General features: G+C 43.1%; 1 protein-coding gene across 2 annotated transcripts in view; it reads left to right on the top strand.

Moving 5' to 3' along the window:
• ITGB5 (integrin subunit beta 5) overlaps positions 1-12,666 on the top strand; it is a 90,345-nt gene that overhangs the window by 58,253 nt on the left and 19,426 nt on the right. The window lies entirely within an intron of this gene.

Raw genomic sequence — 12,666 nt, 5'->3', positions numbered from 1 at the left:
GCAAACACCATCTAATAATTTAATTCCCTCCTAAATAATTCATTGCAAATATAAATCGGGATGTCTATATGTCTGTCTTTAATGTGTCTTGAATAATAAGAATAAAAGGCTGACAGTGAAAGACTTCGTAGAATATCAGAACTGGAAGGGACCTTGGAGATCTTCTAGTCCAACCCCCTGCTCAGGCAGGAGACCCCATACCATTTCAGACATGTGGCTGTCCAGTTGTCATAGTAGTATTCTCTCTCTCATCAGCCAATAATTCAGCAGTGAATTTTATATTTAAAGTCATAATATCATATTTTTGTGTTGATAATTTCAAACCAGATTTAAACTAACTGTTGTAATTTACAGCAGTGTGTGTAAATCATCCACACAACAACTTTGCTCTTGTGTGAGCCATTTGTGTACTGTTGATCCCTGTAGGGGTGTGTGTCCATTTTTGCTTGAGTAAGATGGAAGAAAAAAAATAGTTTGTTGGCCAAAAAGTGGTAAAAATAATCATTTAACTCTTAAGAGCTTGTTACATGGTAATAGTAAAAGAATTAATGAACCTTGGCATATTTCCAAAGCAACTTAATTTACTTTTATTGGTATAATTCCTACAATAGTTGCATGATTAAATCCTGCAAAATAAAAGGCCCAACTGCATGTTTCATTTGCATTTAGGAAGAGAAAGTAGAGATGTGGGCTAAAAAAAAAAAAAAAGACCAATTTCCCCCAAAATAACTGATTGGAAATTCTATTACAAGGACATGTATATATCATTAGATACTACCGTATTTTCCGGCGTATAAGATGATTCTCTAAAGCATGCAAATTGGCACCGAAGTCGGGGGTCGTCTTATACATCGAGTTGTCTTATATGTTGGAAATTACAGTAGTTTCCGGCGTATAAGACGACTTTCTAGGCATGCAAATCGGTACCGAAGTCGGGGGGTCTTATACGCCAAGTCGTCCTATACGCCGGAAAATATGGTATATTAGCCTCTGTGAATAGGGGCGATATGATAGTCATCTTCCAATATTTGAGACGCTGTCGTAAGGTGGGGGACAACTTATTCTTCAAAGCAATTTGAAGAAATAATGGAAAGAAACTTAACAAAGAAAGATCCAACCTAGAACTAAGGAGAAATTGATGGGTACTTGGTGCTCTCTGAGCTTGCTTGTTTTCTTGCAGATGTTTCATTATCTAAACTAGGTAACATCATCAGTGCAATTTGCACTCCTTACTAGCCCTGATGATGTTACCTAGTTTGGATAATGAAACATCTGCAAGAAAACAAGCAAGCTCAGAGAGCATCAAGGACCCCGCATGTCAACCCTGAGCTGCAGATAGTCTCCTTTATAAGGAGAAATTTCCTGACAGTGAGAACCGGCTTGCCTCCAGAAATTGTAGAGGTGCTCCATCACTGGAAATATTTAAGAAGAGATTGGACAGCCATTTGTTCGGAATATGTAGTATAGAGCAGTGGTTCTCAACCTGTGGGTCGGGACCCCATTTGGGGTCAAACGACCATTTTTAGGGGGTCACCAAACAACGCAGTCTGCCATTTTTTTCCCCTTTTCCTTAGCTGTGCTACTCCCTTTTATTCTATTGGCTTTTGAAAGCCAATAGAATAGACTCTCTTGAATAGAGTCTAATTCTATTGGCTTTCAAAAGCCAATAGGAATTGTCCAGGCTGTCTCTGCCCTGCTGAGCCGCCAAAAGTCCCATTCTGCAAACGGTGCTGCACCAGTTGAGTAGTCCTCGACTTATGACCGGTTGAGTAGTCCTCGACTTACGACCGGTTGGGGGGGGTCACGGCATTAAAAAGGTTGAGAACCACTGGTATAGAGTCTCCTGCTTGAGCAGAGTCTTGGGCAAGAAGACCTCCAAGATCCCATCCGAGTCTGTTATTCTGCATCCTGTAATATAAATAATTGCCTATTTCTCTGCCTGCTTAGCCCTTTCTGGATCAGAGCAATTAGAAATTGCTTGTGGGGATTTCTTTGATACCTGCCAATCATCAGTAAAACATAAAGCTCATCTATCAAAGGGCTTCTGGAAATACTGCATGGGTGTATAACATTTAACAACCTGATTTTTTTTTTTAAAAAAAGACGCAATAAAATAAATGATTGCTTTTAAGCAAATGATAAGATTGTCTCTTTGCAGTTGAACAACTGGAAATAACTAATGTTTTGTTGGAATAGAAGAAATATTTTTATAACGATGTTGGAAAGTGAATGAAATATCCACTAGACATCATTTAGTAAATCTGATCCAAAACCTAAATAGCCATTTTGGAAACTGCTTGGGCTGGTGTGAGGATGACATTTCTCTGGTGTTCATTAAAACAGCCTGGTCTTTTCCAACTTTCTATGTGAACCTGGCAAAAAAAAAAGTCAATCTTACATATGATCCAGATCTGCTAATTAAAGTTAATTTAGCTCTTAAAAAGCAATGCACCTTTTTTCCTATTTGCAGAGAAATGAAAAAAAAAAATGGGTTTGGGGTTGCTTTAATTAAGAGTAGAAAGGAGCTGCTGTTGTGACAAATCAAAAATTTTGAAACAAGTGTTGCTCCATTACAGAACTAAAATGCATGCTAACTGATCCTAGTTTTGAAAACATACCTTCTATAATATGCTTTATATCCTGTTCCAAGTGAATAATGCTAAGTTACTTTTAATTTTGAGTGCTTGAAAGCACTGTATACAGGCCTGTTGATTCATAAGTATATCAAGCAATATTACCTAGATTTGGGAATTTCTGCCTTTCTTCAATTCTGAAAGTTGTTCATAGTAGTAACATATCCGAAGATAGTGGGAGCTTTACCCTAAAGTAGAGTCTAATGAACACAGATCTTGTGGCATGCGTAACGTGAGCATAATTATTTCATATGAAGCATAGCAATTCTAGCCTGAACTTATGTGAAAACATTTTGTGCTTGCAAATAAACAAAATAGAAAGAATCTCACAGTGGAAATCACCATAGGGCAGAATGTCGACCCGTCCCCATCCTTTTAAAGCAGACTTTGCCATTACTGAGTAGCCCTTAAGCTTGTTAAATACAGTTTAATTTGCACTGATCAGTTCATTAATTATTAATTATCACGACGGGTTTTCGTACATCCCTATGTTCCAGATATGTTGGATTTGTGCTCCTATTCCTTGGGGAAATTTGAGAATTGTAGCCTCAAACATATCTGAAGAGTAGAGGAGAATTGAGGAAAATCAATCTAGATTATCAAATAATTATACCCTTCTGGTTCATTTCTCTTTTTGTGAATAAAGTTGGTCTAGGGCAGGGGTAGGCAACCTCGGCTCTTTTATGACTCGTGGACTTCAACTCCCAGAATTCCTGAGCCAGCACAGCTCTGGGAGTTGAAGTCCACGAGTCATAAAAGAGCCGAGGTTGACTACCCCTGGTCTAGGGGAATTCAAAAACTTCTTCCTTTAAGGCAGCCTTTGCTTTTGTGGACTTTCCCAGATATGTTGGATTACAAATCTCAATTTTATATGCAGATTAACTATTTGGTCAGTCTCAGCAGGAACCACGGTTTCTGTATCTTTCCAGGTAATTGGTCTGGAAAAGAAGAGCAGTGTACACCTAGTTGGTTGAGCATTAACATGACATAACACATGAGTCCCACACAGACTGTCTAAACTGGCCATCTGTTTCCTACTGTACACCTATAGTGTCTGCTATAACAATAAAGAAGGCAGGCGCAGTTATTCTTTTTTTAAAAAAATATATTTTATTAGATTTTATATGGGTAGGAAAAAGGTGGGGTCGGGGCGGGTACAGAGAAATCGGGATAAAGGGGACAGGGTGTGGATAGCTACAGTAAATATGTGATTCAGCGAACAAGCTGTCGTCCAGGTCTTCATTTTTGTGCGTCAAGAAATATGAGCGCCATCTGGTTCCCTGGATGATTTTCATAATACTCCAAAACATTTAAAATAATCCTTAAGTTGTTCTTTATCTGTCTTTTAGGAAGAAAGCCATTTTTGGTCTGGATGAATACATTCTATTAAAAAGTTTTTCATTCTTTCTGCCAAAATTGCAGCAAAGATTTTATAATACACGTTTAGTAACGATATTGGCCTGTAGTTTTTAATTTGTGTAGAATCTGTATCTTCTTTAGGTATCAAGGTAATATTAGCTTCAGTCCATGAATTTGGAGTTTTTGTCTGTATAAAAGTTTCATTACACAAGTCCTTCAGAAAAGGAGTCACAGTATCTTGTAAGGTTACATAAAATTCTGCAGGTAGTCCGTCCAGCCCGGTGTCTTATCTTTCTTTTGTCTTTTAATTGCCTCTATGATCTCCATCATTGATATTCTCTAGCATTTATAACCAGTGGTTCCTTTGAATTGATTTCATAGAGTCATCATATAGTAGTACTGGTAGTACTATTGGTAGTACTGACCAATCCAATCTGAATTGGTCAAGTTTTTTTAAGTGGAGAGTTTAATAGATAGATACGGACTTGCACTTTTCAAGATTTTAAAGTTGCTCCTGTATCATAAATAGCCATTAGCATTCCAGTCTGTATCATTATTTATTTATAATGTACTTGGATGGTGCTATCATTTACTTGTTAGTTTACTGTGTTCCTGACAGAAATATCTTGCAGTCTAAAATTAGGTTAAGGCAGCAAAAAAGGAGAAGCAATTCGGGCCAGAAAATATGAAATGGAAATCCAATTTTTAGCTGAATACTCATTCTTCTCTATTATTTATTTTAGTCTGCAACCTTTCCACAATAGGAGCCCCTTTGATTTTCACTTCTTAAAGTTTGCAGTATTCATTTAGTTGGATATGGATATAGCTTAGCTTTTAACACAAAGTTTAAGTACATTGTTTGAAATATTAAGCTTCAAAATGAAGTGCTTTGGTGTGTGGCTAGAATGATAAAAAAAAAATCTCGTGTGAACACTTTTGAAATAATTCCTAGAACCTGTAGTAGTGCTATATCTATAGTAGGATAATGGCCAGAGACTTTTCAAAGTGTGTACACCAGGGGTTTTCAAACTTGGCCCTTTTATGACTTGTGGACTTCAACTCCCAGAATTCCTCAGCCAAGCACACTGGCTGAGGAATTCTGGGAGTTGAAGTCCACAAGTCAAAAAAGGGCCAAGTTTGAAGACCTCTGGTGTACACCGATATCTTTCCTTGTTTTTCTGCTTTCGATCTGATGAATTTTTAAATCTAGCTTAATACATACTTCTTTCCATGGCATTGGACACCTATATTAGGACACAACTAAAAGATATGTAAATACAACGTTGACAACTGAAAGATGGGTTACCAGAAAATTTGCAGATGTTATACTCTGTCCTTTTATAGAATGTATTTTAAGTTTCTGTTTTTCTTTCTGTAACATAAGGTAATACTAATAACAGTGTTGTAGCCAGGGAAGTTGAATCATGTCCACTTCTGTTTTTAAATGTACATTTAATAAAATTTGAATTTTTTTTTTTAATTCCTTTGTGCCTCATGGGCATTCCTGTGGAAATTCAGGGGATGCACTATGCAGTCTAGATGGCTGACTTGCCGAATGTGTTCATTGTACATAGGGCTAAAGCAAATGAGAGGCTGGTAGTTGGTATGGGAAGGAAATATCAACACATTGTCTTCTAGCATGCTATACTCACCTGTTTTTTTCTGGGCTGAAATTCTTGTAAGCCTCCAGTCACTTGTATGAGATGGTGGGGTGGTGATGATATTAATAAATAAACCTAATGAATGGGAAATCTCCCCATGATAGATTTTGAAATTAGACCACATTAAAGAAAGCCAGGGAGTCGGTTTGGCTTAGTGGTGAAGGCTAGAAAGTAGGAAACAGTAAGTTCTAGTCCTACTTTAGGCACGAAGTCAGCTTTGCGTCAGTCACTCTCTCTCTCAGCCCTGTGAAGAAGGCAAGGGCAAATTAGTTCGGAAATCTTGCCAGGAAAACTGCAGGAACTTGTCCAGGCAGTCTCCAGGAATCGAAACTGAATCTATGGTAATAACCCACCACCATCAAAAAAGACCGAGCTTGGTGTGCAATCTTAGGAAGGCAGGTGGGAGCTAAAGTAGGTTTGTATGGGAGAAACAGAATGCAAGACTTGGGCTTAACCAATAAATCCCAATGGTGGGTCATTTTGGCCTAAAACTCCTGATAAAAAAATGTTCTGAGAATAAAGTACAATATAAGTATTTTATAACAAATTCTGTGTCTTAGGGAAAGGTTAGAGAGAAATTAATTGAATTAAATCCTTTTTATTTCCTTTGGTTCCTTTTAGATGGGACCTCACAGACTTACCATTTAGAGCTGACTGCAACTTTTTCTGCAAATATAAGGGAAGGGCACTGATGACCTTTACTCTGCAAACATGTTCCGTCTCATCAAGTAGTTTGACAAGAACTATTTGGCTGCATTATTTTAAAGACTCTCTTACTTCCAAGTGCCCTAAATATCAAGCTACAGCTTTCAGTGGATGGCTTGTATTACAAACGTCTAGGAAGTAATTCCTCTGGGGATAAATTATTGCAAAATATTGTTAGTGGCAATCCTGCAAGTTTTGTTTCTGTTCTTTTTGGCAGAAAGCAAAATTTCTTTCCAACCAACAAAAAGATACTAGAGATGAAAATATTTAACAGGAAGTATTTGTTAGTACAAGACAGAAGGCAACAAACCAGACGGTGGTACTGCTCTAATTTGACTATAAATAGACTCTGGCTGCATCAGAAAATAATCCAGAACTGGAAAAAAAAAAGCTGATTATTTTTTTTCCTGTTAAGACCAGAACAACTAAGAAACTTATGTTCTGTTTTGATACTGCACTTAACTCCTTTATAATTCCTTGTTGTTATTGTAAAAGTAGAGCTTAAGCTTTCCATATGAGCGTTACATGTAAGATGTTAACCATTTGAGAAAGTTTCTCCCTTTTTCACCAAAACATGCTTTTCTTTGGGATATCTGAAAAATATCAACCCTAGCCTAGGATGCCAAAGAGATTTCTCCAATGACACATATGAAACTGGATTTGGATCTGAACCAGTAAGGCTTTGCTTAAAACCAGCTCAGCTTAAACATTCACTGGGCAGCCTTGGGTAATTTACACTTTCCCAGTTTAAATGGAACACCTCTGTCTACATACTAATCCTGAAAGAAAAGGTGTTTTATACACATTTGGTAGATAAAATAACTGTAAAAGCCTTTTCTTCAGGGCTGAAAACATGACCAGTTGGCCCACTGTCTTCCACTAAAGGTTTATGTTGGATAAGTTATTTTACACCACTGTTCTAGGCCCATAATTTTGGAGTATATCCACATTGAATTTAGTGGGAGTTCTGGGTACATTTATGTAGAATTGTATTATTTGAAGCAGAAGACCATTGCATTGTAGACTTTCTTTCTACATCCTACACCCATATCCCGATTATTTAAGTAATTTCTTGGTTTGGAAACCTAAAAACTGCCATCAACCTTTTAAAGCACTGGAGAAACTACTTATGTTTAAAAAAGACTCTATCTGGATCCTTCTAGGGATATATTATTTCCTTGTTTCCAAGGGAGAGGTTTAATAAAATAATTGTCTATCTGTAACCTGAAGCAGTAGTGGGTAAACAGGTCTACCTCACATGAAATGGAGATATCAATCATGTATTTTTTTCTTTATTTGCCTTCAGTTTGTTTTCATGCTCGGTTTTGTGCTTAGTCATCTCTATTTCTAATCTTAATAACTTCTGCTGCCAACCACTATATTTTTCTTTTCTTTTTTTCTTTTTGTTTGTATCTTTGAGTCAGTCTAGTCTCATAGATAGATAGATAGATAGATAGATAGATAGATAGATAGATAGAGATTGTTGCGTCCTTGGCGGGAAAACAGACACGAGAAGCAGCTGGAGTTCTCAGTTTCTTTTATTCAGCGTTCAGCTTACAGGAAGATGGCTTCAGCCTCGCCCAAACGCCTCGCAGCCTCTTATATAGGCAACTCCCGGGTAAATGGGTTACTTTTCCCGCGCCAGCACCCGCGCATGCGCACGGCGCTGGCGACAGCCTGTCTGGTCCCGGGCAGCTTTGCACCTGCCCGGGACTGCCTGCAAACGCCCGAGCCGTTTGCAAAGGCTCGGGACATAACACCCCTTTCCCCCGGGCTAAAACTACTACCAACATACAACATTTATTTTATATGACATTTTGCTCCCCAGTGCTCCCACTGTTTACTGGCCTTTGCCTTGCCAGCAATGTTATGTAGTCTTCTAGGTACTTGGGAGATTTCTTTGCTCTCTGTGACCTTCTTAGCTCTGGGTTACTGGCATAAGTCCCCTGACTGGAGGGAGGCGTGAGCCTGTTCTCTCTATTGTGTCCTGGTGTCTTCCAAGGACTGTGCCCCGATGCCTGGCCTGCTTGCTTGCCCACCGGGCTCGTCAGGCCAGGGCTTCTGTTACTTTGTGACCTGGTTGACCTACCTAGCTGTAGACCCTCAGGCCCCTTGAAGTGATAGCCGCTGCTGGGCGTCTCTGTAGAACCTCCTAGGTCAGTCCAAGACCTGTCAGGAGGCTGTCCATTCCCTGAACCCCATTCTGTGTTCGGGCTCGTGTGGGTTTCTGTACTTTCCCAAAACTCAGGTGTTCCCTGATTTGTGCTAGGGTTGTTGTAGTCGGGACTTGGTTCCTCGACTAACTCTGTGTATGTTTGACCCCCTGTAGGATTTGGGGTAAGGTCAGGCCAACCTTGGGAATTGTGTGCCAGTTCTCTTGCGGGGAATGATTTGTTGGGATGCCCCCGGGTATCCTCCGTTGCTGGAGTGCTGTGTGATGTGTGTGGAAAGTGAGTATGCCCCCGGGGTGACTCCCTGGCTGGAGTAGGCGTGAGTGCCTGTTGTGTGGGTAAGCTCCATGACTTTCTTTTCGGAGCAATTGCAGAACCTTGGGACGAGCCGTTTGTGGCTCCCTCAGTGGAGGTGGGCAGTAGCTCTTGCCCTTCCCTTTGCTCCAAAGGGTCCCCCTCCCCCCCTGGAAAAGACCCAGGAGTCTCAGCAGAAAAGTCTCGCCTAGAGCGAAGTTGGTCGATGTGCCGACGCAGGACACGACCGTTGTCCAGGGCAACCTCGTAGGAGAGAGGACCTGTGATCCTGGACACAGAAGCGGGGACCCATGTATGACCAGGCCCGTAATTGCGAGCCCAAACCGGGGCACCCACAAGTAGTTGTCTAGGTGCCCTAGGATGTGAGGTAGATGAAGGCAGTCTGTCCGGATGCAACCGGTCAAGTCTAGTAGTAAGTTGGCGCCCCCAACGAAGTTCAGCTGGACTTCTCCCTGTAGAAGTGGACGGTGTGGTGCGATAAGAAAGGAGAAAGTCAGCCAACCTGTGATGCCAGTCCCCGTAGGTGAGTCTCTTCAAGGCGTCCTTTGCGATGCGCACCATGCGTTCAGCCATACCGTTGGTGGACGGGTGAAAAGGCGCAGACGTGGCATGACGAATCAGGTTTGCCTGTAAGAAAGCTTGGAATTCGGAGGAGGTGAATTGAGGGCCGTTGTCGGACACAATGACATCTGGCAGCCCGTGTGCAGCAAAAATCCCCCTCAGTACCTGAATAGTCTTTGCAGTGGTGGTGGATGAGACAGGCACAACCTCAAGCCATTTTGAATGGCTGTCAACAAGGACCAAGAAGAACTGGCCCTGAAAGGGCCCAGCGTAGTCAATGTGCACCCTAGACCATGGGGACTGTGTTTCCTCCCATCTATGCACAGGAGCTTGGGGCATCTCTGGGCGAGATCGTTGGCACAGGTGGCATGCGTGTACCTTAGCTTCAATATCTTTATCTAAACCAGGCCACCACAAGTGGCTTCGTGCAAGAGCCTTCATACGAACAATGCCAGGATGACCCTCGTGGAGGGATTCTAAGACCCTAGTCCTCATTGAGGTGGGAATGACAACTCTGTTTCCCCAAAGCAGACAACCCTGAGAAAGGGACAGTTCGTTCCTTTTGGACCAGAAACTCTGAAACTCAGGACTAGGGCAGTGCTCAGGCCACCCGGACAGGACCCAGGAGCGGACACGTGAAAGTGTGTGATCTGTACCTGTTTCAGCGGTAACATCCCTGGCACTAAGAGGGAGCTCGGGCAAGGCTTGGATTGATAGAATGTTGACAGCTGGCGCGGGGTCAGCTTCTACTACTGGCAGAGGCAATCTACTGAGGCCATCAGCATGGCCCATTTCTTTCCCAGGCTTGTGGAGTAATGAAAAATCATATGCAGACAAGAAAATAGACCACCTAAGCATTCTAGGGGAAATGATGTGGGGAGTCTGCTTACGTGTGGTAAACAGTCCCAGCAGAGGCTTATGGTCAGTGAAGACCGTGAAATGCCTGCCATATAGAAAATCGTGGAATTTTTTAATTCCAGCAACAACAGCCAGAGCCTCCCTGTCTATCTGAGCGTAGTTGCGCTCGGCAGAAGACAGTGTTCTGGAGTAGTATGCAATAGGAACCTGAGTTCCATCAGACCTGAGGTGACTCAGGACAGCTCCAACCCCGTAGGGGGACGCATCACAAGCGATGCACACAGGGAGAGACTCGTTGAAATGTGCAAGAACACTGTTAGAAGTGAGCAAGGCCTTGACTTCTTTAAAGCAAGCCTCATGTGCTTGTGACCACAGCCACACAGCTTGTTTGTCTAGTAGCCTGTGAAGAGGCTCAGCTACACTAGCTTTATGTGGAAGAAAAGAATTGTAGAAATTCAGGAGGCCTAGGAAGGCCTGAAGTTCGGCCTTAGACTTTGGCCTGGGTGCTTCTAAAATAGCAGTTAGTTTGGATTCAGCAGGATGAATCCCAGCAGCATCAATTTTGAATCCCAGAAATTCAGTAGAAGGCACCCCGATCTTGCATTTGTCTTTTCTGAGCTTGAGGCCTGATTCCCTGAATCTTAACAGGACAGCCCTAAGTCTTTCAGCTAGAATGTGTGTGGAGTCTCCTGCAATCAAGACATCGTCAAAGTAGGGGCAGACCCTGTGTCTAGTTCCATAGATAATGGAACCCCTTGTAGCTTCACGTTGAGTGACAGCTTTTTCTTCATGGGCTTGTGTGTGCCTGTTCTACAGATGCTTCTTCGCGAAGCGCAAAACCCTACCCTATTCTGGCTGGGGAATCTGGTACCTTTCAGGCGTTCTTCTTGGGGTTGTGCCTTTCGTCGGCTCAGACACACAGCTGCAATATGCCCTTGTTTGCCGCATGCCCGGCAGGTAGCGGAGCGGAACTTGCAGTCGGTTCTCCTGTGGCGACCTCCACAGCCGATGCACTTGAGCAGAGCCGAAGAGCTTCCCTTCTGGTTCTCTTCCTTCGCGGGGTGTAGACGGTCGACTTCCTCGTCCGGATCCTCCTCGGAGTTTCGTCGGACGTCTTCCTGGTGCACGGACGCACCCTCTGCACTGTTTCTGATCGGCCGCATGTTTTTGATGGCGCCGCCTGCTGCTTCTTCTGCGGTGACTTCCCTTAAGGCGTCTTGGAAGGATAATTCTTCCTTGGCAAAAAGTCTCTGTTGTAGCTCTCGATGCCTTAGCCCGCACACGAATCGGTCCCTCAGTCGTTCCTCGAGGTCCTTGAACTCGCAGGGCTTGGCGGCCTTCCGTAGCGCGGCGATGTATTCCTTGGCTGTTTCACCGGACCGTTGATCCCTCTGCTCGAAGGTGTGGCGCCATGAGATAACGGACACCTTGGGGTGGAAGTGCTCTTTCAGCAGCTTCTTCAGGTCTGCGTAGCTTACAGACTCTACTGGAACAGGTGCTACAAGATTTTCTGCGATTTCGAAGGCGTCTTGGCCGCAAACGCAAAGCAGGGTGGCCGCCTTCAAGCTATCTTCCCTCACTTGGTTTGCCTTGAAGTAGTTCTCCATTCTGGATACGTAGGACTCCCACCGCTCTGGATGTGAGACGTCGAATTCCGAAAGCCTTCCGATTTTCGCCATCTTCGGATCTTCAGGAGACGGGTCTATCAGCCAGCCTACCCCCGAATGCGCACCGGATTGGCGGGCAGCTGCCGAGTCGACGCCGTTCCTCTTCCGCCGCTCAGGACTCCTTGGGTAAGCTTACACTTTTTTCCTTTCCAGGTAGTGCAAGGCATCCCACCTTCGTCGCCAGTGTTGCGTCCTTGGCGGGAAAACAGACACGAGAAGCAGCTGGAGTTCTCAGTTTCTTTTATTCAGCGTTCAGCTTACAGGAAGATGGCTTCAGCCTCGCCCAAACGCCTCGCAGCCTCTTATATAGGCAACTCCCGGGTAAATGGGTTACTTTTCCCGCGCCAGCACCCGCGCATGCGCACGGCGCTGGCGACAGCCTGTCTGGTCCCGGGCAGCTTTGCACCTGCCCGGGACTGCCTGCAAACGCCCGAGCCGTTTGCAAAGGCTCGGGACATAACAGAGATAGAGATACTAGAGAGAGAGGGAGGGAGGGAGAGAAAGAGAGAGAGACTGGGCCAAAGTCAACTAAGGTGCGAGTAGATCACAATCTCCTGGTTTTTAGCCAGATGCCTTAACTATTACACCAAACCAGCTTTCAGTGCCACCACTACTACAACAACATGAATTTATAAAGTATTTTATGTCTTTTTTATTTCATAAGATAGGCTACTAATGTTCTTAGAAAAAAGTATAGATGCAGTAGTAAGGTATGCCCCAAACCACTGAATAATTC

This window comes from Crotalus tigris, unplaced genomic scaffold (genome assembly GCF_016545835.1).
Source record: "Crotalus tigris isolate CLP2741 ecotype Arizona unplaced genomic scaffold, ASM1654583v1 scf7180000024282.1769268, whole genome shotgun sequence".
In the NCBI taxonomy this organism is placed as follows: Eukaryota; Metazoa; Chordata; class Lepidosauria; order Squamata; family Viperidae; genus Crotalus; species Crotalus tigris.
Note: the sequence above shows the minus strand (reverse complement) of the source record. Positions and strands in the feature narration are given on the sequence as shown.